Here is a 27559-nt window from a genome sequence, read left to right as displayed (position 1 = left end):
GGGCTTCCAGGATCTAGTACGGACTTATCCCCCCCTCCACATGTGCAGACATTTCAGACTTTAACTACAACATAAAGCATGAATCTCAAGAGGCAGACAGAGTGAGACTGGATTTGGCTTAGTTTTTACCTGCATGCCACTAAATTATTCAGCTTTTGATTAGCAGGATACATATCCTGGTTATACTACAGTGGAAGGAGTCCTTTAATACCTTCATGGCATTCACTTGCCTGTCACTTCAGGAAGATGCAGTTTTGCTGGTACTACCATTCTTTCTCCATAGATTAATTTTTTAAGTAAATAGTATTCTGCATTAACCAAACCAAAGGTTTATTTTCCTTGAAGCTGTTCAAGGCTATAATAGAAGACAGACTCTTGGTATGAAATGTACAACTTCTCCTAGTTCATACATCATTTGTACCTCTCCCCAGTGATTTGGTCACAATACTCACAGGTACCAGACCAAAACATAGTACTTTCCCCAAACAATCTGAACTGACCTAAAATATTCATGCAGTTCACGATAAATCCTATTTTCCAAGTATTTGAAAAGAACCATTTATGGATGGGAAAAAAGCTCACCAAAAAACAGGCTCAAGCAAGAAACAGTAATTTTGCACAGACAGAGCCAGAAAGATAAGAGCTCCCTTGACTGAAAACCAGGGTGAGTGACCTTGCTTTTACTGCTTGGTACCTCAGCGTAAGTTCAAACACACAGGGAATTGCTGCAAAACATAAAACCGTAGCTTTACATCCTAAACTTAGCCTGCACTTATCCATATTCCAAACCTCTGCCCCAAAGACCTTTCCACATACACAAGACTGCAATTTTTCAAGTGCCCATCACTGGCAAGAGTTTAAGGCAGAAAAGATTTTAGAGAATATGGAAAATACAATAAAATACTACACATGGTTTTGATCTGACCTATGTGATTACCAGGGGGGGAAGCAAAGACACAGGTCTCCTTTGCAAGGACCATGATTTCTTTTAAAATATATTTTCTCTCATATCCAAGAGTTCTGGTAATCCTGGCCATGAAAGCAAAGAGAAAAGGCAAGTAACTGGGAGGGTGTATCCTCATCTGTTGCCCCAGCAAAACCTGCCAAATCTTATGAGTTTTAATCCCCGACTGGCTTAAAAGCATTGAAAGGCACGCAGCCTAAGCTCTTGTAACTGTAAAGATAACTGTGCTTGGAACATTACTTTCTGATTTGGGCCTCAGCTTTCCATTCTGCTTCCCTCCTCCTAAATCTGTGAGCTCACCTGAAACAATATGCAGAGAAGCTCTTTGGTCACTATCTTTCATCAGCTGTCTGGCACCCCTTTAAAATCTTCTTTTGTCACTTTGGTATGAGTTACCAGAACTCATTGGTTAGAACCTTCCATTTATGGATTCTAAACAATTCAATTCTATTTAAAATCCTTTGGTTTGATAAACTGGGTTAAAACAAGTAGAGAGAGTTACATGTAACACACAGTCTGTGTGTTAGAACTGGAATTAGAAATCCTAGCATCCTTCCTTGCTTATTGAATCTATTTTACGAATCCAGACACAAGAGAGGGACAATTAAAGTGGGACCGCATAAAAGCAAACAGGTTGATGATCTAATTGAATAGACATACAACTGAAAAAGATATAGCTTTTATATGCCTGCCAGTTCTTATGATCCAACAGGACTTGGCTGCTCGCTCCCAACACATCTAACAGCTGACTTAACAGAAGTCACTTACAAACAAACTCTTTAGAACAAAAACAGTTTTAACAGTATAGACATTGCCATACGCTTACTTTTGGCAACTATGCTATAGGAAGTCCAGAATTTACTATAAACTCACAATTGTCTTGTAGCAGAAAATATTTTTGCCTCAGCAAGACAGCTATTGGGCAAAACCATCTTTAGGTTTGAGCTACAATGTGGAGAGACAGATGCGGTAGGGGAGGAGAGAGCAGTGGATGTTTGCCTACCCTGACTTAGGCTTTTGACGCTGCCTCCTGCAAGATCCTCATAGAGGAGCTGGCAGAAGTACAGGCTGGATGAGGAGAGCGTGAGATGGACTGAAAACTGGCTGAATGGCTGGGCCCAGAGGGTGCACGAGCACATGCTGGGGGTCGAGAGGCTGGAAAGCAGCTCAGCAGAAAAGGGCCTGGGGATCCTGAAGGACACCAAGTTGAACATGAGCCAGCAACGTGCCCTTGGGACAAAGAAGGCTAATGGTATCCCCGGCTGCATTAGGAGGAATGTTCCCAGCAGATCAGGGTTGGTGATTGATCCTTCCCCTCTACCCAGCACTTGTGGGGCCACCCATTTGTCCTCAAATGTGTATAAATACCTTAAGGGAGGGTACAAAGAAGACAGAGCCAGGCTCTTCTCAGTGGTGCCCAGGGACAGGACCAGAGGCAATGGGCACAAACTAAAACACAGGAGGTTCCCTTTGAACATCAGGAAACACTTTTTTACTGTGAGGGTGACTAAGCACTGGCACAGGTTGCCCAGGGAGGTTGTGGAGTCTCCATACATTTCATATATCTCTTAATTATTTGAGTCTATCACACACTCTGTATTCTTCCTTGCCGCCTGATCTTTTCTCTCTTTTAGACTAATTGCCCAGCCACTGCCACTCTTTACTGGTTCCATGATCTAGTGTTCAGCAGTTTTCTCATCCTACTGATGACTTCAGAGTTGAAATCGGTTCTCTTCTACCTGACTCAGTTTCACTATTCTGTACAGATAGTTTGAGTGGTTACTCAAGACAGATGAAATAATCTAGTATCTTCTCATCATTCCTTCTTTTTGATGGCTTTAGGTTTCATAAGAAGATTCGGTGAGTTAATTCAGCTCACTGATAGAGCAGAAAATTTTTTGTAACAGCTTTGTTTTCAAAAGTGAATTAGACTGCTCAGAAAAGAGTCCAATCATCCAATTTACATCCAAGCTAGCTGGGGCTAAGCAGCAGATGCTCTGAGCTGCTAATAATGAAAAACAGAGGAGTAAAGAAAAGTACGGCCCTTTCTCCTCCCTTCCATTTGTCGTAAAAATCCATTGGGTCAGTTCAAACCATTTCCTGCTATTTCACCCTTGAGACAAGCGTCTTCCTTTTAGTTTCAATTTCTTTACCCTAAAGAGGTTAGACCCTGAGAGACAGAGCTGACACATTTCTGTTTTGGACTATCATGAAGATAAACATGTAAGTATGTGCTGTGTAGATTGCCAGAGCATATACAATACATCCAACACTCTGTAGACACACCAAGATTACTCTTTGTACTACAATCACAATATACATTTAATTTGCAAAAGCACAACACTTTCAAGATATGTCAGGTTTATTATGATTATGCTGCAGAAATGTCTGTGATTTCTGAATGTCTTCTGCTGTCTCATTTATTGGGGTGTAGTTACAGCAGGGCAGCCAGACATCTGGAAATTCTGCACAAGTCTTGGAAGAACCCCCGTGGTCCAGATGGGAGGGGGAGCAGAGAAGGGGGAAAAAGGTGGACAGTCTGGGAAAAATCAGACATATAGTAGTCATACCAAAGTTTACAGGGAGAGACAGTATCTATTATTAGCTCAAACCTCTGGAAATAAGAGCTCCCACCACAATTTAGGTCCATAGCTCTCCAAAACCAACTCATGCTTCAAGGTTAAGTCTGAAGACTCCTGTTCCACAATGCTTTTTCAGGCTGTGCTTCTGCTATCAGCATCTTGAAACCATCAAGTTACATGAATAAAGTTATGCATAGCCGGCCTCCTTACACAAATTAGAGAGAACTACTTAAGCATTTGACATTCCCAGAATTATATCTTAGGACAGCCTTTCCCCATGCAGTCCTCCCACACTTTTTGGTCTTTTGCCCCCAGAACTCTTCTCTCTTCCTCCCCTAAACCAGTAACTCACCATTCTTCACTAAATTTTTCCCTTCTGCTCACTCTCCAAATTATTAGGTACTCAAAACTCTAAATCAAGCTCTGCAATCTACTGTCCTAATTAAATCAAAGGAAAGAGTAGTTTGCATAAATAACATTTTCAAGATCTAGTTTTAGCTTCTAGATTTTGCAGCAAAGTTTCCAGTCCCGCTTCAGGGCCAGAAGGTTAAACATTTCTCAATGACGCAGGCTCCCTTAGCGAGAGAGTGACGAGGAAGTGGTCCAAAAAACCTCATTCTTCCCAGGCACTAAATCAACAACTACAGCAAACAGTGAGTGCCTCTCTCCGAGGAAAACTGGGAGGAGTGGAGCAGTCTCTTATTATAAGCAGCCACTTAGTGTGCCACCATAATGCAAAAGCCCAGCACAAGGAGGAGAAGAAAACAAAGCATAACAAAAGAGAAAAAAAAAAAACTAAAATGAGATTGTATGTAGTACATTTAAAGTTATATGGAAATCAAAATTTTAAAAAAACCCAAACCAACTTAAACTTCTGTAGAACACTGCATTTCTGTTTAAAATTGCTATTCTTTTCTGGTCCATTTAGGTTCCCGGTAACTTTCTAGCTTAAACTTAAAGATGCTTTGACCTTTAAATGGGCTGAAAATTTTCTGCCCAAGAGACCACTTTAATACACTACGCTGTTCCAGACGCTCACATGTTAGTGTCTGGATTTTCAAGATAAGATTAGCAATAGAGGTTTCTCCATAAGGAGCCTACTAATCTGGATCTTGTTCTTGCTTAGTTTGAGGTAACATGGGGTCAGCAAAGATGTACTGCAAAGTGTTTTTCTGTTTATTTCAGCTTTTAGTTAAAGAACATTGAAGGCTCTAAGCCTTGGGAGTGTTTTGCAATAAGTCAAGCTCAAGGTACTTTCTGAAGAGCTTAACCAAAAGTTTTGGGAGTTGTAATTTTTAACTGGTGGTACCTAAGTGTCTGATAGTAACTTTAATAAATCAAAACTACTCAATTTATTTGTAAGAGGTGTATATTTAATTTGAGTTGACATCAGTGAATGCAAAATCCAAATCTCAAGTATTTAAAGATGTAGACAAGGAAAACCAGCTTCAATGAGAGTATCTCCAGCAGAAAAATAAATAAAAAGGAAAAAAAAAAATCTCAAGGTCACTTATCATTACAGGTCAATCAAGCCAGCTTGTGCTTCACTGGAAACTGCAACTTCTTTATTTGGGATACACTCATTTCTGAGAAGAAACAATCAGGGCAAAGAAAATGGAAAAGACTACAAAGAACCATAAATACATTTCTCAACCTACTTCTCACACTGGATAATTAAATAGGTTCCTAACCTGTTGGGATTCCAATGCTGTGCATAATGCCTAGGAACTATCATTAATATTACTTAGAGGATCTGATTTAAAATAAGCATCATGATAGAAAGATACAAAAAAGTATTCAGCAGGTCACATTAGCAGACACTACTTTAGCACTTGCCTACTTAAGCATATTGTAAGTGGATGCAGCTTCTAGTGAAAATATTTCACCTGCATTAAGATTTGCATCAGTTTAACTACAAAGAGTTATTTGGACTAAAAGACACTGGCACACATGCTCATTTCATATGTAAAGCTAGAAGATTTTTAAACAAAGAGAGAAATTCTAGGATAGCTTTCCAGTATGTGTTGCTGGCGAGTGAGAAATCTAACACTTTTTAAAATGGTGCTCAATAAAATTATGAAGGGAGTATATGACCTGATTATTTGCAACAGCAGGGGAGTGGGCTCTGTGACCCTGAAGGGTAATTCCAGTTCTGTTTCTTTATGACTCCTCACCTACTTAAATTATTGCTAAGTTATACAACATTCTTAAACCACACTAAGGTTAATCACAAAAGGGAGCCATGCCAATGTAATTAAACTACTTTCCTATATTGATTCCATTAGTAAAATTCTCTTGACAAATTGAGGGGAGAGGGGAACAATATTTCTTCCATTAAGATAAAGATTTCACCTCTATAAAGCAGGGCTCATGTTTCCTTAGTCACATGGAAAAAAAACAACAAAAAAAAGTTCAGACTGCCTCAAGATAACCAGCTGAGGTTTCTCCATTTGAAAAGACAATTTGAAACAAGTGTCAGTCTCTTCTTGGAAGAGCCCTAAGGTCAGAACAGCAGAGGGTGCTGTAAGTCTGAACTGAGGTGCATCAGCTCAGCAACAAGGAAAATCCAGATGTGACAGGAAGCTGTAGGTTACCTCAGGTTCTGGGGTTTGGTTTTTTGTGGGGTTTTTTTGTTTGGGTTTTGTTTGGTTGGGGGGCAGGGAGGGGTTGTGCTGCAGGAGTCATTTGAGACTGGTAAAAGCAGATGGCAAACAGTTAAATAGTAAAATTTATCTATGTCAGTTTCCACATAATGTCAAACAACATCAGAGACATTCCCAAAACCTTAACAGTTACCTACAATCTCCACCACTGGTCTGTACAACTCTGGACATACATTAGAGACTGATTCATATCAAAGCTTAGATATAAAAAAATACATATTTTAATGCCTATAATCAAGATGTAGACTGGACATGGATCTCATTACTACAAACAAAAAAAAAAATCCTGAATCTAAACCCTAATGTAAATTTCTGCTATCACACAGAAATGGAAACTTGAGCACTTTGTTAAACATTAGTCATCTCTTAAATCTGGCAAACACCAGAGAGCAAGGAGTAACCAGGTAACTAGAAGACAGAACGGATGTGTGTCTGCACTGTATCCCTTTAGGCAAACCATGTGTGGTGTAATCATCATACCAGTTTAGAGAGACTCAGCATAACACACGTTCAGATATTAATCCAGAACCTAAATTAGTGGCAGGCCACAAAGATGACTATGATCAGTCTGAGCCTGTTTAAATAATCATTAAGTAATTTTTATACAATCATGCCTAAAGACCCCAAATAAGAAGCTGACTTAAATAATTCTTTTTTACTTCATTTTGCTCACGCACTTGAACTATGTTCCTAAAGAAAGGTTGATTCATATTTGTAATGTAAATTAACAGGTAACTTACAGAATGTGATCACAGCAATTAAATAGGGCCCATTATACATAATGCATTAATTTCACAGCAAGGAAGACTCTGCTTTGATTAAAGTTACAGCATATGAAACCTGACATGAGTTTACATGCATTTTAAAGCTTAATTTAGTTTTTAATAGCAACTGGTGAACAATACAAAAAATGCAGTATGATGATGACAATCTTAGTATGTAGACTGGAAACTAGTTAAAATGCACACACACCCCCCTCTCCTTTAAAGTTATTTCTCAATAGTTATATCTTAAAGTAAGCTGGAGCCGTAAGAAAAGTTAGGAAACAAAGCAGTCGGTGAGTAATTGTTTTGTGTCTACCACATCTTTGTTGTTTTAGAACAAATGGAGCCTGTGTGTGCCCTTCCAAGTTCATCTTAGTTCACAGAATGGATAAAGACAAAAAGCTGCCCGAGTGGTTTTTTTCCTACTCCCCCTTTCTCAACCTGTAGTGTAACACTTGCTGCATAAAATGAATGAACAGAGTATTTTCAAAGCAGATAGAGAAAAAATTACTATTTTTAAAAGGTAATTTAACACTTCAACAAATACTTACTCCAGGTTTTAATATATTTCCAGCACTTTCTTGTTTAAATTTAAAGTTGTCAGTAGAAATAGGTACTGTTCAACTAAGTGATTCTAATGAGTAGCCTTTATTGTAGGCTGTCATTCTTGACAAAAGAAAAAAAAAAGCAAAGCATCCTTTATATATTTAGTTTCAGTACAATCCTTTAACTTTAGCTTGGCTAACACAACACCACAGCAATTTGATTACTCAATAGTTAATCACAGGGATAAAAGGCAGCAAAAGGTTATGTTCAAATCTTTCATGAATGGAATAACTCAGTAATGTGCAGCTTACAGTTGTGCACTCCTCACTCCATGTCTTATAACAGCCAACTCAGAACTTCACGCAGTTAGTAGCTCTGGCATAAAAATTTCCATATTTAAAGCTGACTTCAGGAACATCCCATTTGCTGCTTCGGAAAGAATTCCCACTGCATGATGACGACGAAGCTCACATAACTTTGTTCGGTCTTTGGATCACATGCAGGATTCTGGTTAAAAGCCAGGGAAGAGTCATTTTATCACTACTCAGAATATACACATCTCGGGGAACTGCACTAGCAACGAGGGAACTCTTTACACTCCCCAGGAACTTGCTACCTAGATACAAAAGGTTCTATTTCCAAATGCCATAGATTCCAAACTGAAATCAAAAGTTCTATTTTTAAAGTGGTGATTATGAAAACTATAAAGGTAGGAATGTTTTCCCCTCACCTCCACTCTCCATCCAAAACCAAAATCCTGATTGTGTTGATTCAAGAACTCATTGCAATCTTGAAATCCCAAGTTGGGTGAGTAAAAAAAAAAAAAAAGGAGGAAGAAAAAATAATGATTGGAATTTTAAGTTCTACTATTCAAACAAAATGAAATGCCAAAAACTAGAGGAAAAACCTCACAACTAGAAAAAACTCTTGCTAGGAAATGAAAACAGTAAGGAAAAAACCCTACTAACAGGTGCTTGAAAAAGATGAAGTTGGAAGGCACTTTAGTGCATGAATGAAAGGTTATTCTTATGAGTAACAAAAGCCAGCACTGAATTTAAATTTTATTTAAAACAGAAAAAAAGAGAAAACCAACCACAAAACCTGCAGCTCTGACTTTCGTCACACCTGAGCTGAAGAGGGGGACACCTACCTTCTATGAATACACAGACATGCTGTCCCCTTTCTTCTCAATATAAGTAGTTTAGCAGCTGACATCCCTAAAGCACTTCAACTTAAATCCTTTAAAAAGAGAAGAGAAAGACTCTGAGAGCTGTGCTTTGAAAGAAAGAATGAATGGGATCAGCATCGGTTTGTCCTAAATTGAGTTTAATATATCCCTAATCTGCTAAAATAGCTGGAAAATGCAACTTTTCCCCTGAAAATGAGTGAAGTTTGTTTCAAGATGACACTAATTTTCAGGTGAAACGATTGCTCCTTTTCCAGAACCAGCTGGATACAAAGCAAATTAGACCAGAGAAGTCAAGTTTTATCCACTATATAGAACTGAATTATTTCTATGCTCATTTACAGTGCTGACTTCAAAACAACACTTCTGTTGTTCTCTAAATATGCATGGGAAAAACCCTCTTGTTCATCTAAACTGCACTTCTAACAGTTCAGAACAGCCTGCTCTGCATACCTGGCTTGATCTCTAATAGAATCTAAGATTTTTTTCAGCAGGTCAATGGAACAACATATCAAAGCCCAAATACGTTATCCAATAGATCACTGTGTTGAAGAGATGTTCGGTTTTTTCAGTATACTCACAGGAAAAAAAAAATTAAGATTACAGAGAGATAATTTGCAACATATACTAAGACAGCGCAAACCACACTGTAGCGCACAGAAACAAACCAATGCTACTCAGAACAGTAAACAAAGAAGTACAGCAAAATTTAGGGAAAATGGAATTCATTAACAAAAGTAGCCATTTGGCCAAGTGATAACAGCCATTAATTCTGGCAATGCACTGTTAGACGCTCAGTGACCCTAAGTGGCCATAACTCTTATCCATCCATGCAAAATGTCTGCAAAAAATGATCTGAAATTTAGGGTTTATCTATCTGGCTGATTGCACCTCTGTATGTGTACCGCACACACATTTCTGCCCAGCCACCTGCTAGAAGTCATAAAAAGAAACTTCTGAACAATAATAACTAAAATAAAGAAGAAAGTGAAATTATCTTTGAAAGTTTGTATTTGCCATTTAAGGACAAAATTTGCATATAGAGGCCAGCAGTACACCCAAGACTCCTGAGATTTCCCTAACTTGCATGAGTCCCTCATATGGCTGTTCAAACACAGTTCAAAGTGTTACTGTTTGTAGACTGTGTCAAAAAAATTGTTCTTCCAACACTCTTCCCTCTTCATTAAGGAAAAAAAAGAAAATAATATTTATGACTCATTCCTTCAGTGGGCCAAACAGTCTGTTACAGAACAAAGCCAGGTCGTACCAACAAACTATTCAGTCCATATCTTGACCAAACAGCGACCAACAGCAAAAGAACTTGCAAGATCTCCATATGAGATAATAAGGAAGTGACATGAATAACACGAGGCTTCAGGGGAGCACAAAAAGAGGCTACACAGGGAGATTAGGTTGAAGTAGATAATGGGAAGAAAACAGCAAGCTTTTGGAATCAGCAAATAAATATAAAGAAAACAAATTAATCAGATGCTGAGTCAAGGCAGCAAAATGGACCAAGTGACTCTTGAAGAAAAACACTAATAAGGGAGCTCCCACTGCTAAGAGCTTGGTATAGACAGACCTGCACATCAGCTTTATTTTCAACAGAATGAAAACACACAAACTGGCACAGGGGTATTTTCAAAACTGTATTCTTGAATATGAATGTAGAATTTTGCCTCACTGTGTATGACTGCTTTTTGAATGACTGGGTCAGTAATACCATAGTTCTTCAAACAAGTTCAGTAGTCCAATGAGATGTCAAATACAGCAGTTAAGTTTCTGCTCTTATTTTCGCAATTTTTTCTGGGTCTACTGCCTTTTTGAAATGTGTTTTCAGCTTGATTTTCACTTTTATTTTTCCCTTCCTCAGCTGTCATCACCTGTACTGTTTTTTTACTCTTCCCTTTTTCGGTTTGACAGGTATGTTTAATTTTTTCTGGTTAATACAATGTGCACCTCACTAGTCATATTGTTCTTTCTTCACTTATGTCTTGTTCTGAAGAAATAGTCCCTGCTTAAGCTATTCTGCTCCCAGAATCGTGAAGGTGTATCCTCCCCCTCGGTTCTCTCTCTAAAATATTACGAATCTTCTCTCATATTTAGCATCAAAGGTGTTGCTAATGGAATACAAACATTATTTCTTATGTCAACTACAGCTTCAGATACTGTTACTTCTTGAATGGACTCCCATTAGTACCCAAGCATTAAATAAGCACAGTCTTACGACCCGCATGCTTTAAGAACATTTGGTCTATGGAGTGCAAGTTGTGTAAGGTCTATCTGCGTAATTTATTTACCCAGCTTAGGCCATGATTCTCCTACTTCTTCAATGGCTGTTCAGAAACCTTGATGAGTTGACTGGGACAATTGTTTCCAGTTTCCATCTTTCCAGCAGGGCTTCTGGAGATGAACATCAGGACCACAAAGCCTTGAGAAGTAAAGTCTTTCCTCATTAGATGATTCTAGCTCTCAACAGAAAGGAGATTCAATTTCAGTCTCTAAAAAGTCTCAAGTATTTGCACAACAGAATTTAATTACCTCATTAAGCCAAATAACAGTAGCAACCAACAGCAGCTGAAGTCACTAAATATTAATTTAAGAAAAAAATATTGAACAATTTGGTCTCAATATCAAGTAGCCATTTTCCTTATCTAGAAGTTTGTAATACACTTCCATTATTCAAGATTGATCTTTAAAACTTAGTACGCACATGGCTGCATCCCATTATCACACTTAATTTCCCCACCAATCTTGTGAATCCATTTACGTAAACATTTGCCTGCTTCTTGCTTAATATTTTTCCAGCAGTGGTTGATCCAGGAGAAAAGAGAGCTGCCACTGATGGAAGAGGTGCAATAAATCTGTATCCCTCATTAGGTAAGCTAAGCTTGGCAGGAAATTGCCTCAACCTTGCAGAACGCCACTGCATTATCTAGGACTAAGGTTAGCTGACTTAAGCGAAAGCTACATACAAGTACTCTTTAGTGGGAGAAACTCTCACCCTAAGAATTAAACACAAGCCTCAGGAGTTTTCATAATTTGGAAGAAACGAGAAAGCCACAAATAAAGTTTTGGAAAAAAAGCAATACTAATATGATGGCTGTTTCCCTGATTTTAACAAGTCTTACTTTATTCTGTGAGTCTCCCCAGAATATCATGCACAAATTCAGCTACAAGAACCCTGAAATGAAATTTCATGGTTCTTCCTTTTGTCTGCAAAAAAGAATTAACATAATTAGAAAATCTATTAGAAACAAAGCACATTGAGGTAAACCTCTTTTTCAGGCCTTTACTTAATAAGTGCGATATCAAGGAAAAAAATTTCTTTACAACAGAGACAGATTAGATACGGTCTTGCCATACACATCCTGTTCAATACCAAACACCTTACTAATGTCTAAACCCTACCTCCAAAATTCACAAATTGCAAGACTATGACTAGAGGAATGATGTATTGTGTCCAAACACCCTTCTGAATCGAAACAAAAACTATGTATCCCATCTAAGATGTAGCCCTGCCATAACACCTCTTTTGCCTTTTCTATCTACAACAGGAGGTAGAAATAATGTACTTTGGTTCTCTAAACAACAAAGAATACAACCATATGTCAGAACTATAAAATAAATGTCATACAGGACCTTCTAAAAAGACACTAAGTTGGGGAAATCAGGGCCACAAATTCAGAAAAAAACCAGCAATTTCTGAAAAAAAACCAAAACCCCTATATTAAACTATGAAGTTATTGTTTTAATTGTCTCTTTCCAAGTCACTACTTGAGGAAAAGAAAAAGAATTTAACTTTCATAAACAAGTCTGTCTTGACACTTTTGGCATTACATATGTGCTGCTTTTCAGGCAACACTCTACAAGAGATTAAGAGTACACAAATGTAAACCCAAACTCGTAGGCTACTACTAGGTTGTGGTCAGATCTTACCAAGGTTACAGTCAGTCTCTGTTCCCATCCATAGAACAGAGGACATTCATATCTGTACATATTTGTTAAGTTTCATAACTACAGAATATTGTAAAGCGGCAGATAAAAACGCTCTACAGAAGTACACCATACTGTCATTAACAGATAATTCTCACTTTAGCATGTCTTACACATCAGAAATGCAACTCTGTATCAATCCAACAGGTAAGCACAGTATCACAAAAAGACTATAGAATTTAGCACAAAGTCATATAAACACAATACCTTTTTCATTCTCAAGGAAACGGTCTTTCAAGATATAAAACAAGTATTGGGAAGTTCCAAAGCAGAAATATTTTTCCTCAAATATGTAATTTAAAATCTCTCCAAAGTATCAAGAATATGTTTCATAGAAAAAAAATTAACAATAAACCCGCATAAATCAGCCAAAAGCTAAACAGAAGAAATTTATTTAAAACAAGTTCTAGATTTGATTGGAATTTTCTAATCTTCAAAAGGCACTTAAATTTAACACTGGGGACCAATAAATGAAGAACAGAAAGATAATTATCTATCTGACAAAGCTCAAAAGTGATCAGTATTTAACGTCCAACTAGTATCCATCTGCGACCTGCACATGAAGTTACCACAGCTCTCTAACTTGTCTTTGCTCAAAGTCACATAGCCTCCTGGCACTCCCTATATAGTTCAGCAACCATGATTCACTACCAAAATTTACCCATGGGATATGTTTGGGGTGATACCTGACTGGAGTGTTGTCATCTGCATTTCTGGTTCCAGCAGTGTCATGTTGATCCTTTTCTCAACAGTTACAATCCCTTAAACACCTCAACAGATAGACAGATAGAGAGAGAGAGAGAGAGATAGATAGATATGTTAAAAAAATAATCCAAGAGGACCTCTGAACTTGGATCTCGTTCAAAACTTGCAAGAAATTCTCATCCTTACATGATGAAAACTGTGCCTACTGAGAAAACTCAGTCTTTCAACATGCAGTTCTTTGCTTATTCACTACAGGCAAGTTGGAACAGCCCAGAATCAAATTACTGCTAGGAGAAAAATGAATACTCAAAGGGGAATGCAAGATGTGTAGTTTGCAGTAAGGTCCGCCCCTGGATGGCCTGTAAGTAAAAGGGAGGGGGGAAGGAAGGGGTCAGAGACACTAGAACTGGCAGTTTTTTCCCCTTTTAAAAGAGGATGACGTCTTGGGTAGACATTCAATCCCCTAAGGGGCTCTGCTGATGAGGCAATTTCATTCCAAGGACAAGGAGACCCAGTGTTAACATAAACATGCAGATATCCTCAGCTTTGAAACAACATGGCCAAAAACATATACGTCCTGCTGACAGATCAGTCACTTTTTTTCAATCATTACCAGCCCTTTTTCTTAATAATTGCACTATTCCCCTATACCTGTCAACTCCCCTTGCTGACCACTAAGCCTGAGCTACTGTAACAAAGGACTGGAACTTCTTCCAAATAGATGGTAGTGTATGTTTCTTAAAAACAAACAAACGAAACGCCCTTTCTCCTTCAGACTTTTCCCATTGTGGATCATGCCCTCCCATCCAACCTGTCTAGAGGTTGAAAAAAAAAAAAAAATTAAGCCATGTTTCCCACATCCAGATGATTAGTTTCAAATGATTTGGAATAGGGAACAAAACTTTTATAGTCATATATTTCTTGAGTAAGAGATAAAAATAGAATTAAATCTTTCCTCACTAGATGATTCTAGCTCCCAACAGAAAGGAAATTCAATTTCGGTCTCTAAAGAGTCTCAAGTAATTTGCCCAACAGATAATTTAATTATCTTAACAAACTAATTCCAATGCTTTTGTCCCCAGAGCAGCTTTCCCTTATTTCCCATCTTTCCCCAAGGCTCATCATCACTTCTCATTAGGTCATCTAAGTAACTGCATGTATTTGCACCAAGCCTAAATATATAGTGCACTCTGCATCAAAAATACAGACTGCTTTTTAGATTAAAAATCCCTTTGTAGCAAGTCAGAATCCTCTCCTGCCACAATAGTATTCATGAAGATGAGTAACTGGGTGCACAAAACTGCTTTAGAACTGTTTTCTGACCCCACCAATCTTAAATAACTTCAGGGCTTCTCTAGCACTCAGATGCAAGAACTCCCCAACAGCTGCTCGGCAGCTGAGAGAAGAGCATGGCAGGTTTTAGCAACATATCTTCCTTCCCCCTCACAAACACATCTGGGGCTTCAAAGGAGGCAGAAGAAACTCATTTGGCAGCTTTAAACAATACAGGAAAATCCCTTATAGTGATGATATTGTAGTGTTTATCTGATTTCCATACTCCTTACACCAGTAGTGTGTTGTTAAAAGGACAAGAATCAGCTCATTTGGACTTCTCTCATATTCAAATGCTACCTATGCAGCCCTAGATTTGCAGCCAGACTAGGCAAAAAATGCAGGCCTAAATGTTCGTTCTTGCTGTGTAATCCTTATGGAAAGGAACTGCACTGGTGCACCGTATCCCAAGAATTTAGAGACACTAATGAGAGAAATAAGTCACTTTAACACCTACCCTGAATATCCATATGCATCATAAATAAAGGAAACTATCAATTTTCAGCAGAATGTATGCTTATTTTTGTGGTGATACAAGGAAATATAAGGGGAAGCAGTATGAGCAAAGTGGAAAGCAAATCTTTCCTACAGTGTCCAGGAACATCATTTAACCCCCTGAAGTACATACACATGCACTGTCAGTGACCATGAACAGACAGATGAAATTTAAAGCATTAACCAAGATGTTGCTTATTTGACCAGCAAGGAAGATGAACATTGCACTACCAAATGTCTTCGGACAGAGATTCCTTCATTATACCTTGTGGTAATGTACTGACTGTGGCAGAGGGAGAGTTACGGCTTGCAGAAGTGGCTGACAGTAACCCAATATAAATGAATTACAGAAAACCTGAAATTTTCATGAGGAAAGCCATACATTAGAGAAGCAGGCTATCACCCAAAGCTAGAATTCAGTTTGCTAAGTACTAGCAGTGACTATCGTGAAATGGTGTAATCTCTTTCGTGAAGCAGCCACTCACTGTTTAAGTAGAACAGACTGAGAATCCTGCTGAATGGCATTCTCCCTTTAAAGAACCAGAGTTCCTTTGCCCATTACTACCCTTAATACTTAAAACAGCAAAACCAGCAACAGAAGTCCTTACTCACACAGACAGCTGCCCAGATCTGGGCCTGACTTTTTTAGCAAGCAGTTTAAATTCATGAAAAAGGAATTTTTTTAAAAAAAGCTATCAAATTATATGTCTAATGTTCATCCATCAGCCCTGAACCTTGAAACCTCAAAGGCAAACTGAAATGAGAAACTGGAAAGGAGAAACAGAAGGGAGAGGAACATTACAAACCAGTGATTGGAGAAGGGCGTTATAATCTTGTTAACTTGATCAGGAATAAACAAAAACTGTGTCGAGAGCTAACTTGTTAAAGCCACCACATTAAAGCTGCCTTTGGCATTACTCCTTCCAGCTCAACTATTCGCTCATCACTATTTAAAACTTTTTTTTAAATATTTCAAAAGATTACCACTTCTTAGCTGTTTAGTAACTCACATCAGCAACAGGCCAGTCATCTCCATCATGCTCAATCTCATAGCTCCATCAGAAACTTTTGGACAGCATGCTAAATTTATAGTCTCCTGGGACATAAAGTCTCTTAACACAAATCTATCCAAGACAGACTGGTTGTTTTTATTCTAACAACCATTCCTCTTACTCACACACAAGAGAAAACAGCAAGCCTCATTGGAATGTGTGTGAAGGACAGATCAGAGAAAGCTATATATTTCCTGTCTTGGTCTTTTTGTTACAATACAGACTTAATCTTCTTCACATGTAAGTAAGTTCTGGATGAGGCAGTAACCACCACTTGGTAATTAAATGTAACTTTGAGTCACACTATTCCTGAAGTCAGATATATACTAGAACAACAACAACAACAAAAAAGAAACAAAAAAACCCCCAACTAAAAACCCGAGCAAATAATTTCAGAATAAACCTGTCTCTTTAAAACCCTTTCTCAGGAATAAAATACCACCCTTTTTGATAAGGAAACATGCCTAACTTCTTAAAGAAATTAAGAAGTCACAATATTAACTTTTAAAACGGACAGTTTATGACATTACTTCAAGAAAGCATTATCGATGATTTTAAAGTCACAGTAGTAAGAAGACAGCTATAAAATCTGCAAGACCATCATAATAAGTTATATTTGAAATAAATCCTGAATCTGACTGCATTCAATGTAATGACAATCCAGGATGGAAAAGGGGAAGAAGGGGAGGGAGACAGGAACATATAACCTAATAAAAAAATTACAGGAGCGATTACCTACACAATTATTTAAAATAAAACATTTAAAATATTACTCCCATCTTTTAACAGTAAATGAGCATAGGCAAATAGGCACTAAATCAGCTCCTTAGAACCATTTAGAAAGTTCAACTCTGCAATTTGCAAGTGAGTATAATCATCAACAGCTTATATGGCAACAACTAATCCCATGTTTTGTATAGCCCTTGGTCTTTACAGTAATGGGAATACCTTCAGATACCTAAAGCACATGCCTGTTACATGACTTTGAATCATACTGAAATTCCATACATTCCAACTAGTCTCTTTCCCCCCCAGCACATACGGTACTTTGTAGAAGGCAAGCATCCCAGATCAAATAAACCCCAAAAATTGACAAGCTGGTACAAGTTTTGTCCAAACGTACAATCAGCAAATGCAACAGTTCATTTAAAAGAATGTTACCTCACCTTAAACAAGCCTGGAGTGAGAAGAAACCAGGACTATCACAGGCTTCTAACACAATGCTTTTCATGACCTTTGGACAAAGATAACTATGAATTCATCTGGGGAAAATGGGTCAAGAGAGAAGGTCAATAAGCTAGTGGAGCAATTATCATAATCTCAAATGAAAGTTAAATAGAAGGACAATTTTGATCAGAAATTATCAAACTGCATAAGATTTGTATGTCCATCACCTGTTTTTTCTCTGTTTTTGTAACCACATTCATCAGGGCCTTGCTCTAAACCTGCCCTCAGGGTTCGGAAAAGTTATCTTGGCATCTTAGTACAGGTAACTGAGAAAAATCAAGATACACTTAAGAGCTTCAGATGATTCTGTAATGACCTTTTTTTGGCTTGTAAGGAAACGAATGAGTCAGTCACAGGTAATCTCTCATAGTTAAAGAAAGTCGATGCCTTGATGAACATGGGGAAAAAAAGGAGAAGGAATGTGAATTTTAGGTAGAAAATTCACTGTGAAGCACAAAGAGAAATTAAATAACTATACCTTAAATGTTCCATTAAGCTTCATGTCTGAATAGAACCTAATTATTGTTTCAAAATATTTTGCTAACACCTTACCACGTAAGGTTTCCTTCCACTGAAGTGACAAGAAATTCTTTCCTATCTGTCTTATGTTCCAATACTTCACACATATCCTTAATAGCTTTTATTGCATTTTAATTTAGAGTAACTTAATAACAACTATTCAGTCAAGATGTTTAAGGTCATTACACCCATCTATCTTGGTGTACCTATCCTTGAAGGTACACATACCTACAAGGATAATGTGTAGCTGTGATAAGGGAGAAGAAAATTAAGAGGAGTCTGGGTCTGAAACAAAACATACACGAAAACCCTCAGAAACTGTTTCTTGCTGCTCTTCAGTTCTCTAAGAGCAGCAGAAAAAAAAAAAAAAAGGAATCCACTGTCCTAGAACATATGCCAGCATGTGCATAAAGGATTGCATTCCCAGTTCTCCCATGGGATACATAATTCCATGATGCTTCACATGCCATTTATATTTTAACTTGGCTAATAGTTTCTGTTCCAGAAGCACAGCCTGAAGTAACAAATACAGTACAAATCCATGTAATATTTTTCTATAGACATCTACAGATAAACAAAGTCTTCTGTAAGCAAAAGTTACACTAAGGGTTAACGTAGTAGAAGCACTCAGCATAAGTAGTTAGTTCAGCTGTGAGTCAGCAATGCCTGCCTAGAACTGCAACCAGCAGACCCTTTGACACAGATAGGCAGCTTCCAGCAAGTCTCTTATTTACCATCTCCTCCCCTCCCACTGCCGCTCAGCTTGAATCTTCCTCATACCTTGTATATGGCAAGTTGTCACAGAAGCAGTTTCACTGCACAAGATATGCTTCTACAACCACTTTGGATTGCTTAAATGTTTAAGGAGATTGCCATCTCAACTGATAGATCACCTCTAAAGGTTTTTTAACATGTTAGAAGCCAAAGGCACAACAACGAAGATATACCATATTAAAAAAGGAGCTTTAACAAGCTCAACAGCTTTCAACAGCTGTGCAACCTCTACCCCAAGATAACTGAAAAGTTCCTTTCGGAGGTAACAAGTTTATTAATTCAAAATGCATCAGCTATGTTTCTCAACAGCTCACTAAGCCAAGTCTCCTTTTATGCTGTGACAGTTTGCAGATAACCATATTTCAACAGCACTGTTCTGTCCCACAATACTTTAATGAATGTACATACAAACAACACATAGGAACATACTGCAGCCTAGGAGAAAAGAGCATTGTGTACCTCTGAAGATAAGGAATATTGAGGTAGCCTGGATCAGGGACTTTATACCTTGTCTGAAAAGCTGCACCTCCAGCAGTAAAATTCCCACTATTGTGCTGAGCCCTGATAAAAGAATCAGCTCTGAAGAGACCCACCTAATGAGTCATTTCCGGGAATATCCTTATTTTCTTTGGCAAAAGGTATGGGCAGAGGTGTTCCTTTTCAAATACTTTTTAAACCCCTCTATTTTACTTCTTTCAGTCAAGCAGATTTGCAGGCCATAATGATAGAGCTTCAAGGTTGAGTCCATAAAAATAACATTATTCTGATACAGGAAAACCAATTATTTCTGTAAAATATTCCCAATATACCAATTTTTAAACCTATCCAAACAACTGAATCATATAAGACTCTTGCATTTCTGTAACAGAATATCCATTCCTCTGACCATAACAAAAGTTGTTGTGTCTTGCTTGTATCCATGCAAAGTGCTGCTACAAGTTTCCTTTTCCTAAAAGAGTACTCTTATCCATTCCCAACACTAGTATCCCTTTCCCTGTGGCATCGAGAATAAATTGCTTCTTCCCAATTCAGGACCCTTAATCATGTCTTATTCACTAAGAAGAGAAGAGCCCTGCCTCCGGTAAATTTACAATGTCACCTTCAGGTGGCCAGCTGTCAGGTTTTGGAAACAAAGGCTCATATGTGTTTCCCATGTTTCAAGCCCTCTGCTAGTTTCAAAACTACCTCAGTTAAATTTCATTGGAAATCTCTCCTTGCCTTCATAACTATAAAATGACCAAGTCTACCACTAGTTGAAATGTGTTGAAATCACAGTCTACTATGCTAATATTCCAATTTTTTCTCTTTATTTACCACCACCTTTATCTCCACTGGATGTGTTTTATCTTATACTTAGAGGAGTGCAAACATTAAGGATTAGAAGCTTTTTGTTCTATTTCGCAGTTTCTAGCTTCTCTATTTTTACAGCCTGTAAACATGACTGTAATCACATATTGATGGTATAATGTATATGAATGAGGAAATCCTTTTTATCCTCTTAAAAACCAGTACCTTGGGTTCAAGTTAATTAAATCTTCCAACTAGCAAAACAGTGATATATTGTTCAGAGAAGGATATGCTCAGTTTCTGGAGGTAAAGAACCAGGCACGTCAAGTGAGGTATCCTTCCAATCCAAATTACTATCCTACAGTTCACATAGTCTAAATCACTTTACCATAAGCATTGCATTCTGGCTATAAAGCCACTCCAAAGCTCCCCAGCATTTCCAATATGTTGTCTCATGCAACTCTATGTAATGCATATAATGCCCAACACAATAAGGCAACCAGGACTCAACCATGCTCAAATCCATAGTATCTTGCAGGTAAAGCTGACAGCAAGAATTCAGACTCTAGCAAGACCTTCATATTGCCAAGAGCCACCAACATATACCACAGAGCGTGGAGTGAAGGGAGATCAACAAGAGCAATTCACAAACAGAAGGCACCAGTTATCAAATTGTTTCATCAGTCTGTCACAAGATGGGGCTGAATGTGCAGAGGCTTTCACGGCAGCCTGGTGACCCTGAGCTTCACACAGTTCATATTCTTCCAAAACCAGGAATTCTGATCACCAAGTCACCCTGTATTTCACCACTCCACTGTCACTCACCAAATGGTTAGAGGGATTCATACCATAGTTGTTTATAAGCTACCTGCAACTCAAGAAACATACATAGGTCATTCTCACTCTGGGATTAGAAAGCCTCCTGGGATATTTCATTTTTAACTCTAGGTCTTGTTCCTCCTCCTAACAAGTCCAACATTTGCAGACATTTGCAGTGAAAGTTACTCTCCCTTGGTAAGTGCAGACCAAGGTGGCAAAGAAAAACATCTACAGATGGCTATAGCCTGAAGATGAGCTAACATTTCCTTTGACTGACTGTCTCAGCTTTGCACAACTTTTAGTCACCACGAAGCATGTGGAAGTTGTTTCTGGTATTCACCTAAAACAATAATCTGAAGCATTTATCACTGGAGCTCTCTGGAACTTCCACAGCCAGTTAGATCAATCCTTCCCATTGAACAATGTAAATCAGTTTTGGCAATGCCAGATTATTAGTTCTTCATACAAATAAAACTTTGTAAGAAGCAATAAGAAGCAGCCCTGTCACCAGAACACATACCATGACAACACCACAGTACTTCCTTGGTGAGGACATACTAGATGAAACATGAGTGCACCGTACCACTTACCATTCTTCCTTTCACTGAGTGGAGGAAGGTTGGGGTTTCGGCCATGATGGAGGTTGAGGGTCAGCTCGGGCTGCAAGGAGAGCTCCTGCAGCTCATTGGCAACAGCTTCGCTCTGAGGGCTGGGGGCCGCTGAAAGTGACACCAACACCGGTTCATCATCATTTTCGCCAGCCCCTCCTCCGTCCAGCCCATTTCCAGCAATGACGGAAGGGGGCAGGCACACCACGCCGGAGAAATCCACTTTGGCTTTCGTGATGGCAACCTGCAAGACGAACAAAAAAAACCAACTCATAAATCTCACATGAGAGTCTTAACTCGTATGTCCAGTTCATCATGGCATCTCCATATTCTAGAGAAACATGTTCTTTAGCACAGTGTTTGTGTTATCATCAATTCAAATCCAACTAGTGATTGAAAATTGCTAAATTCAGCAGTTTATAAACTTGCATAAACCTCCAACAGCATCACCGCAGAAACTACTGATGAATTACAGATTATTATCATTTTCTTAAAAAGTACAAGAACAATCTCAACTTTTTGGTACTTTAGAAACCGAATCTTGAGAAGACTAGAACTGTAATCACCACAGATTGAGTTCTTCCAGTGAAGTCAACCTATTTACAACCTTGCTGAACTCGATTACTGTCCTTTTATACCAACGATGGTGTTTGAACAGGACAACTGTCAAGTTGATATCCAGTCAGGTAAAGTAATCATTCATAATAAACCTGGAAGGACAGCTGAGTATCACAAATGAGGATTTTCATATAAAATCATTTGCACTTCAAAAAAATATTTCTCTTGCCCCATTCTCTCTTCCCAATTCACTATCAGAGAAAATGAATGCAAGAAAAATATTCCACATAAAGAAAACAAAAAAGTTTTCCTATCAAAAACCTCAGCTACAGTAATGTGCAATATATAAAGGGCTTTAATGAAATAAGCAATTTTTAAATGTTTCACGATATTTCCGTAATTCTTTAAATAAGTATTTAAAAGCCACCACTATGTTAAAATAAAAAATCTTTTATGTTCAGTAATTTAAACAGAAACAAACCAGCTGGAAGTCTCCAGTGAAATAGTTACTGTGTCAACATTTAAACAGTAATGGACATTATACAAGGGCAATCATATTTGGTTTTGATTAATGAGGATGGAAGTCTCCTGCTTCCTGGTATGCTGCTGTTTCAACCAGTCTAAACTCAGTAGACTGGCACTACATAACTCTGCTGCACTGTAGTCATTCATCAAACAAAAGGTATTACCAGGGCTAACCTTCAGCTTCAAAAAGATGCAGGTAAAGCAAGCTGCAAAGCAGCAAAGTAAAAACCATCAGGAAAATCCTCCAGAAATCAATCAGAAAGTGTAAACTTGCAGCAATGTTTTTAACAATACAGGTTTTTATTAAGTATTCCTCACTTAACACTCATCATTAACCTGAATGAGTGTGACAACATTCAATATATTAATAGCTGATAGAGTAGCTCAAATAGTCATTCTCCCCACTTCCATTTCAGTTTTGTACTTCAGTTGATTAGTAATGTTTGCTCTGTAATACCCAGAACAAAGTTATAAATGGCAGTACATTTGTTTCAAAAATTTGTTCAGTGTATATTCAAGGCAACAATAAGAATTACTGGTAATGAATACACATTATTTTATCCATGTTGTCATAAATTCATTCCCAGGACCCTATGTCATGATCTGAAGAGAAGCAAGGAAAAAAGGGTGCAAGAAAAAAACAACAAAAACCACCAACCGAAGCTGATGCTTGTTACAACAAAACAAATGAGACTGAGCCAAACCTTACTGCTGTATGAAGTATTTGCTTTTACTTCAGTTAAAGCTTGGCTAGAAAGTGCCTACCCCTCCTTGATATATTTCCCGTCCAAAGCAAACATCACTCCTATCCATTTGAGAGCAAAATGTAACGGTAATCTGCAAAGAGAAAAACTTGGGATTGTGCCCTTCTCTTTACAATGGATACAGAAAGCCTGGAAACACACATTCTTAAAACACAGACTTAGACTAACAGAGTTTGGTAAGCTATAACAATCTTTGCAAAGGCCAGAAAGAGTTAAATCATGACCACTATAATTGGCCTCAGGCTCTGTCCCTGTAGCATTTGGAGGCCTGTGGAAAGGGGCTAAAAGGAAGAGTAATTGCTCAGTTAGGAGGCTGGCTGGTAAGGACTGCTGTCACCATCTTACGGGAGCCAAAGCCAATTTGCTTTATCGAAGGAGATGTGCTGGAGATGTTACACTTTGTCTAGTACCACATAATGGTTAGGTCAGATCATGTGGGAGGACAAGTGCAGCCAGGCCTGAATCCACAAATAGGTGACAGACATATCTAACACCCACCCAGCAAGGATTTGGAATGGTAGGAGACTCAACCTTCCCTCCTCAATCTACCCTGGAAAAAAAGAGTTCTGTCCTCTTCCCAAAAGTGGAAAAAAGTTTGATATGTCTCAGATACATAAGATCTGTTTCAACTAGGTAAACAGCAACTGTACTTAGGAACTTCTGACATACTAGATTTTCTTCTAAACAGGAATATGTAACCTGCATAAACTAGGAAAATCACATTTCAAACACCATTTTAACAACAGTGTTGTAAAACAGAATCTATTTCCCTAATCCAGGTATATTCACAGTAGCCAGTCCACTGAAACTATATCCTTTATATAAAAGCACAGTATCAAGCTACAGTAAAAGCAGTCTAGCCTAGCCAGGTACAGCACAGAGTGGAGCAAGAGGTCAGGGCTCGCACACTAGTTTGCTATGTAACTCTGAGCAGCACCACACCAAGTGGTGTTCATTGGCACTGGGATAATAAACCAGAGTTTCTCTAGTAAATTGTCCAATGGATTATCATTAGAGTTGTACCTGGACCTGCAGGTTTCCTAACTCATGTAGGAGATGACACAGATAGAAGGTTTCTTCTTAATCCTAGTTGGCATGTCATTCAATGTTTGTCCCACATCAAAAGGTAACACAGCTTGCACAAACCTCGCATTGACATTTATTCTTGCCCTGCCACTATATCCTGCGTTGTGCCAGCAGTGCTGCTTGTATATCCACACTGCAAACCATATCAGAAAGCTGATTCAGCTGAAATGCAGTTTTTCCTAGGTTATTTTTCAGCTGGATTGATTCCTCCGTACAAGCCATAGTCGAACCAACACAGTACAGGGGAACACTGCCACAAAATAGAAAAAAAGAAAAAAGAAAATAAAAGAAGAAAAAAAAAATCAGTTTGACTCCGCATCTCAAACAGCCTGGACAACAATTCTATTACTCCAAGTAGGGTTGCAGCTCAAATGAAACTAAACTGGGATGAACCATTAAACCCATTAAGAAATCCTGCTGTCTCCTTCCTCTACATCCCCCTCCCATTTTAGTCCAGCACAAGAATCTGCAGTGATACAAGATAAACCAATGAGAAAACTGACCCAGGTGTAAAAGCTAGTCTTCTGGTTCACTCCAGCTAAATCAGGTTCCCGGTGCAGTCTGCCGTGCAGCCACACCAACACTTGTGCCAGTACAGCACAGGGCAGAGAACCTGCTTACACCATTTGTACATCCAAACATCTAGCCACTACTTAAGGGAAAGGGAACTTTTTTCAGAGCAATGCCAAGTCTTAGTATGCAACATATCCCCACTTTAAAAAAAAATTTTAAAAATGCATCCGGTCCACAAGACTACAGTAAAAGCTGTAACTGGGTGAGTTTGATTTTAATGTTTTCAATTAAAAGTCTGATGAGGACATAGAGGAATTTGGAAGATGCTTTGAGGATTTATAATCATCCATGCTGCATTATTTGGAAGTCCTGTGAAAGGCATGGAATCCTTTTCTGTAACCAACAGAAAGGCTGTTTTTAGACTTCCCAGACAGTTATACCACTCTATAACTGTCATTATAAAAGGATCAATCAGTTAGTTACACACATTAATATTTAGAACCTAATTAAAATTTTAAAATGTTTGTTTTCCTGTTATTTCTGAACAGACTAGAAAATTTCCCATAAAGAAATGTGCTATACCATGATCTTTAAGTGAGTCATCCAGAAGCTGATGGACATTCTTAAGAGCAACTATTTCTTATCCTCAACAAGGGTTTCAGGGTGAGTGACCTCAAGGATTTGTATCTGTTGCCTAACCAGACAAAAGCTTTCTATCATGGCATTTTTCTACTTTTGGGCCAGCTCCTTCCAGGACAAGAGTGGCTGTGATCCCACAGATGTTCTACAGCAGCAACACCAGCTTAAGCAACCCTCAAGTCCTCCACCATCCAGCTGCTTGCTTCTGTCCCTACACTGCCCCTTCTTCAACTGGGGAATCAATGTAGCTGAAAACCAGCCATTTTTTCTGGGTATTCAGCAAAATCAGTTCCCCAGTCTAGTCCATTGCCAACTACACACACAGCTGTGTCACCATAACGCAGGGGCAACAGCGAGCTCTCAGGAGCCAGGAGTGCTCGAATTATATTGCTATAAAGCACAAAACTACTGCCTCAACAATACAAGCATAGGCCACAGCACCCGGGAGAAGATGGAGATGCTCAAAAGGAACGTTACACACTACTCACACTACTCCTAAATATATAAATAATCTTTATCCCTTTCTGACTTCTGGAGGCATCTAACAAACTTCAATTTCAGACAGACAAAGACAGCAGAGTCAATTTTGTGCCAATAAGAATTTTTGGAAAAAGATGATCTTTGTCTAGCCTGCAAACTACAAAGGCTAAATTGCTCTGCAACTTCCACGTGGTAGCTATTTAGAATCATAGAATAGTTTAGGTTGGAAGGGACCTCAAAGACCATCTAGTTCCAACCCCCCTGCCATGGGCAGGGACACCCTCCACTAGACCAGGTTGCCCAAAGTCCCATCCAACCTGGCCTTGAACACTTCCAGGGATGGGGCATCCACAACCTCTCTGGGCAACCTGTTCCAGTGCCTCACCACCCTCACAGTAAAGAATTTCTTCCTAATATCTAATCTAAATCGACCCTCCTTCAGCTTTAAGGCCATTACCCCTTGTCCTATCACTACTTGCCCTTGTAAACAGTCCCTCCCCAGCTTTCCTGTAGGCCCCTTTGGGTACTGGAAGGCTGCTCTAAGGTCTCCCCAGATACTTCTCTTCTCCAAGCTGAACAACCCCAACTTTCTCATCCTGTCTTCATAAGAGCATGTCTTTTTAGGTACATCCTCTCGCCATCCCAACACCATATCACAGTAAACACGCAGTAAACCTGATTGGCTTACTCCTTGGTGAAAAAGTATTCTGCTTTGCATTTACCATATGACAAAACTACTTATAGAAACTTCTTGTAAAGCTGCTCATCCAGAATCACTGAAGGATAGCTCAAAGCCCCAGAGGTAAAAGGGAAACAAAATAGACAGACACATGCAGTACTGAAACCTGCCTGACCCACAGTAAGCCAGTTCACAGAGCTAAGTGAAAAGAAAACTGGGAGGGGGAGAAGGGATTAGGATTAGTTTCCTGCCATTTTAGATCCATTAATCATCCCATCATAAGGCCAGACAAGCACCAATGTTGGCACAAGGAAGCAACAAAGGCATGCATCCAAGACCGCCTCTTTTGGCAAGAGCTAGCTTAGATCAACTTAGCTGTATCATAAGACCACATCCTCTGGTTAGACACCAAATTGGCATTACCAACAAAAGGAACAGTCTGGCCTGCTCATTCCTCACCTCCTGTGGGCCAGCACAGGCTAAACCAGATCAAGGAACTGAGCTGTGTTAAATTTGGCCACACACACACACACACTACTAGTTTTAATCTGCATCAGTTCCTGATCTGGCTTGCCACCCAGCCACACAAAAACTTGGGCTAGCATGAGGGAGAATGAGGCACAAAGAAATAAAAAAGAAATCAGGATGGCTATTTTTGGTAGCAGTGTCACCTTAATGTGTTGTTATACAGTTTAATTTATCCAACATTCATGTTGAACATGGACACATGCACTAGGTCTTCATGTATTAGACTTCTCTCAATTTTGGCAATATTCACATACTCATGGCATAATCA

The 27559-nt window shown here is 38.7% G+C and overlaps 1 protein-coding gene across 5 annotated transcripts in view; it reads right to left on the bottom strand.

The window, feature by feature from the left end:
• The window catches only part of MRTFA (myocardin related transcription factor A), a 95978-nt gene that overhangs the window by 54514 nt on the left and 13905 nt on the right, over positions 1-27559 (bottom strand). The window contains exons 1-5 of one of the 5 annotated variants that reach the window (XM_054819304.1): positions 21502-21576; positions 13388-13471; positions 11837-11921; positions 11006-11176; positions 7831-8026 (exon numbers count right to left, since the gene is read on the bottom strand). The gene's annotated coding sequence lies outside the window, so the exon portion shown is untranslated. Of the gene's footprint in view, positions 1-7830; positions 8027-11005; positions 11177-11836; positions 11922-13387; positions 13472-21501; positions 21764-27559 lie in introns of those variants that run through there. The other 4 variants (XM_054819293.1, XM_054819313.1, XM_054819322.1 and 1 more) reach the window with 4 other exon arrangements.

This window comes from Grus americana, chromosome 1, assembly GCF_028858705.1.
Source record: "Grus americana isolate bGruAme1 chromosome 1, bGruAme1.mat, whole genome shotgun sequence".
NCBI lineage: Eukaryota > Metazoa > Chordata > Aves > Gruiformes > Gruidae > Grus > Grus americana.
This window is presented reverse-complemented; position numbering and strand designations above follow the sequence as displayed.